At 33.3% G+C, this 5,012-nt stretch overlaps 1 long non-coding RNA gene across 1 annotated transcript; it reads left to right on the forward strand.

Moving 5' to 3' along the window:
* The first annotated feature begins 2,063 nt into the window (after nucleotides 1-2,063).
* On the forward strand, nucleotides 2,064-3,584 carry LOC116144258. The gene is made up of 4 exons (XR_004130238.1): nucleotides 2,064-2,233; nucleotides 2,312-2,427; nucleotides 2,501-2,685; nucleotides 2,784-3,584. It is a non-coding gene; the product is annotated as an uncharacterized LOC116144258 (long non-coding RNA).
* Nucleotides 3,585-5,012: the final 1,428 nt, after the last annotated feature.

The raw sequence follows: 5,012 nt of genomic DNA on the forward strand, positions 1-5,012 counted from the left end.
TCACTTTATTACTTTTTGCGACTAGTGCACTTGCTACATATGCAATTGAATTAATCATGCATCATAAACTCATCATTAGTCATTGCTTGTGGTGATAGTTTTTATTCTGTGATAATTTTTATTGATTCCTATTTACCCCCTCTAGGAATATTAGCCATATTTAGGGTTTTTACAAACAAGATCAACTTGTTGCTGCTTGAGACTCCATCAGAACAAGTGTGGTTATTGAATTTGGTTCTGAAAGTAATTGCAGACACTCAAGATCCTAAACCTGCCAATGAGGAAATCAAAACAGAAGAATAGCATGATGTTGGCTCACTTGAATTAGCCCTCTAAAAAAATGAAAATCTTGGCTCTAATCTTGAAGGCAATGGAATTGCTTGTATCTCAAATGATATAATAGATGTTACTATTATGGTAGGTGCCCTAAAGCCAATCAAATTGTAGTTATTGACTACTTGTAAAACATGTTGACATTAATAAAAGGCATCTCTATGTTATGTACATTATATTTCATATATGTTATAATATATGTCCTTAGAATGGTAGAACCATAATGAGGGAATCAAGTAGTGATAAGTCTTGATTGTGAAAGCCCTATAAGCACATTGGTGGCCATTCTAAAAATTGCTCGTAGCCACAATATTATCCTGAATTAAAGGCATATATAATGTGGTAAGGCTATCATCGTGTTTTACGACCTTATCGAAAGATGGTAACATATCTTGCATGTTAAAGTTGTTTGGGGACAACTTGGTGTGATGCATGGGTGGTTGTAGTTGACAAGTTCACTGAACAAACCCACCAGAGAATTCCACATAGATGGTAACCTGAAATGTCTATGGAATACATCCTCTAATAGATGGTGGTGCTTATGATCCTTAGACTTGAGATCACCAAAGCGCTATGTGTAAATATCGATGCAATTTGACCGAACATAGTCCTATTTAGGGCTAATAGAATGGAAGTGATTGGCTATATTTAGAAGTACACTATAGTTATGGTGGATCGACACAGGATTCATCATTCTTGGATACAAAAGAATTTATCTCATTAAGTAACTTAGTAAATGACAACAATCATAAAACTGTAACCATAGTGGAATTAAGTTGCTGCTCAAATTCAGTAAGTTGTTAGTTTGAATTACCGATTACAAATAGGTCAAGGTAGTACATTTGAAATTGACATTATTTTTATACTTCAAATCTTGACGAGATAATAGATGATGAAATGATTCAATTGCACGGTAACCATGTCGTTGACTAGTAGTTGACGCTGAATCCAAATCTATCGGGTCATCATGATGCCTAGCTAGAGGTCAATCTTAGTCTGTGTGTAATAAGATAATTCATTGAGTATCAATTGTGATATTACCCACTGTCAACATGATAAGAAGCCTATGGGCCGCACACTTAAAAGACAAATGAAAAGAATATTTGGAATAAGGGTAATTTCGTCATTTCAGGACGAGGGGTATTTTGGTAATGCTTACGATGCAATTAAATTTGCTGGAACGTTGTTGCCTTTGTCCAGTTTTAACATTGGATTTAATTTGTAAGATTACATATCTACTTATATATATTGGTGTATATGCATTTTAAGTAGTGAATTATTATTGTATGATTAAGGCAATAATAATTAAATACCAAACTGACTTTTTATTGGCACCAAGTAAAGTCTAATTAAATTATATATCAGTGGAAGTATTCATGTAATATCACAAGGAGCTCTAGGGTTAGGGTTTGCCTATAAAAAGGGGCCTTAACCCTATTTGCTCATCATTGCTCATCAGCTCAATCTTGCCTCCCAAGCTAAAAGGTTGCAGAGAGAATTTTTTTTTTTAAGGGTGCACTTCTGCCCTTGAAGTGATAGCATTTTTCTACATTACCCCAACGAGCCTCTAATTGAAGGTATGATTATTGCGATTGTTTAATCTTATATATATGTTTGTTTTGAATGGGTTATTAACATCAATCTATGATCTGAGATTATGGGTTTCAAATACAATTTTTGTTTACTATTCCTTCCTTTATTTGATTGAAACCCTACAATTGCAGGTAAAGTTTCCAGGCTCATGTATATTAGTTTGTGTATTAGATTATCCAAACTGCTTCTTTCTCGAAAACAGCGCCAGCATAAAAACCCTTGACTAGTATCTTTGAATCTGATAAAGAAGCAACAATTGTCAATGAGACAATGGAAGTCAGGAACCTTATAGTTGAGGGAACTGCAGGTAATTTCTTTCCTTAATTGTTTTATGTTCACTCCAACTTGTATCTCAACTAACGTATCATTTTTTTTTTTTTAATAGATGAGCCTGCAATGGCATTGGAACCAGGACTAGGCGACTAGCTCCCATTTCTTCTTCATTCCAAAGACCAAGATTCTACTACCTCAATACAACCTATTGCACCTCCTTTAACCATGGTAACTTTCTCCCCTTCCAATAAATGAATGAAAATTCCTTAGGCTCGGTTTCTTGTGACTTCTTTTATTGCAGGCGTAGATTCCTCCCCTCTCATATAATTCTGCTGAATCTCATCCTCTCACTACAACATCTTTGCCAACTTCTCCAGCAGATATTTCCAACACTTATTTGGCCCTTTTAGTAGCTCCACAACCCTCTTTTCAAGCTTCTGCCAGAAGCCTTGCTAGCTCTGTACCTTCAGCCAACTAGAGAGTGAGGTAATTCATTTCTTCTCGTATCTTGATCAAGAAATATGCTTTCACTTCTATATGGATTCGATCACTTTGAATTTAATTTTTTTTTTCCTCTTTACAAGGCACTACTCAAGTTTCATTCTCGGCTATAGATGATGCAAGGATCTTCATTGCAAAACATGAGAGTATGCTTGACGACTCTCTTGAGGTTCTACCAGGGTGTTCACAGCAGCCAACGGTAAGTAGTCATGAGATAAACGATGCGAAGGAGTTTATCCGTCGCTGCTGTCTCATGGATTTGAGCATCTCACTTGTCAAAATCAAAGGGATAAGTTTCTTTCATCCCTTATGTTGTTGATGAGCATTGACTACTTCACCATATATATGCTTGACACGGTTTTGAGCTTCCGTATGCTAAGTGTTTGAAGAGACATTTACATACTCTCAATGTCAATAGAGTATTCGGGAGATTGAAAATGTTAAAGAACAAGTAACCACTCTGAAGGAAGAATTGTCAAGCAAACACAGCCAATTTGTCCAACTTATGAGAGATATTAAGGTTGCAACTAAGGAGAAAGAGGAGCTAAGAAAGCAACTTCAGCAGAAAAATAAATGCATTGCTTCTTTAGAGGAACAAGACAGGATTCTTGTGGAATCACCAAGAACATCCAACAATGCTTTGAGTCAATATCATGAATGCGATAACATCATCAATGGCATTGATGCCTCTTGGGATAACTTCAGAACGGGGATCGCAGAGCTAATTTGAGACTAATACCATACTTTTCAAGTTGTATCCAGAAAAAATTATCATTATCATCTTACGCAGTATTACGTGTCATTTACACTATGCATTACTTTGGAATTAGAATCTTCAGATTCTCATCCAAGAATTTAATGCTTTCTTTTACAATAGGAACTGTTTTGATTAATTAGAATACTTTGTGCATGAACAAGAATGATTTGAATAGTCATGGTAGATACACCTATGACTTTTTTTTTTTTTTTTTATTTTGATGATCCTTTTTCGGGTAATCCCTTGAGGAATACTGCCATTTATAGCTGGAGTTGAAATAATATTGTCCTTCACCATGGAAATATTGTTACAAGAAGAGTGAAATCTTTAAATTTTTTTCATTCACCGAGTCAAAGGTACAAAACATCAGAAAATCCTATGTTTGTTTGCTCCACCAGGCACGATGAAAGATTAAACCAAATCACATAAGCATAGACATCATTGTTGCTCTTATTTATCATTCCTTGGAAAAGTTGATTAATAAGAGATGAGAAATTCAAGTTTGGATTTAGTTTAGCTTAATCTGCTGATGAGTGTAGGGACCCGTCCCTGAGGTCAGGGATGAAGGGGGATCCTGCGCTTGGCTTGCGGGTATTGGGTTGACCCTTAGTCCCATCCCGGTCAATGGGGTCTTTGCGGGGTCAACAATTATGATGGGTTTTAGGATTCTTGACTATGGGCTAGGTTAAGGCTTTGATGGGCTTTAGGATTATTGCTTGTAGACTAGGTTAGGATTTTCATGCCTTTAGAGCCTTAGGTTTTTTATTTTTTATTTTTTAAAAGTACATTAATATTGGTATCTAATTTTTAGAAGCACGTGGTTTTTTATTTGAATATTTAGCTTTTATTTGAATACAAAAACATTTATTATTACCTATTTGTATATGATTTCACTCAATGTTTACATAATTATAATCACATTTGATCAATTAATAGTGTGAAAATAATAATTATTAAAGCGGTAATTTCTTGACAAATGTGATTTTTTTTTAGAAAAGAAAATGAATAGGAGAATACAAGCAAAATTAATGGACAGATTAATTACAAATATTATTTAAATGAAATGTCACAAATTAATTATAATATAGTAAGACTTGTTACATATAATCCATGATCAATTATAATATGTACTAAGACTTGTTAGTTATAACATTAGTAACTTGTTAGATATATAGTAAAATTAGATATTAGAATTTAGCAAATATTATTGTCTAAAATTGGATATTAGACTTTTGTGCTACAATTTATTGTGTCTCTCTCTCCATCTTTATAATACACATAAAGTTCATCTTCCTTCTTTTAATTAATTGGTAATTTTAATTTACAATGATTCTAATTTGTTCTTATATAAAGTTCATCTTCCTTCTTCTAATTAATTTGTTTAGTTTGCTTTATTGATTAATTTTTAACTATTTAAAATAATATAAGATTAATATGATTTATTGGATATTGATAAGGTTGCATAGAAAATATCTTATATTAAAATTTTTTAATGAAATGATACTCTGTTATTTTAATGCAGTAATAATAATAATAATAATAATAATAATAATAA

Source organism: Pistacia vera, unplaced genomic scaffold (assembly GCF_008641045.1).
Source record: "Pistacia vera cultivar Batoury unplaced genomic scaffold, PisVer_v2 Contig114, whole genome shotgun sequence".
NCBI classification, from domain to species: Eukaryota; Viridiplantae; Streptophyta; class Magnoliopsida; order Sapindales; family Anacardiaceae; genus Pistacia; species Pistacia vera.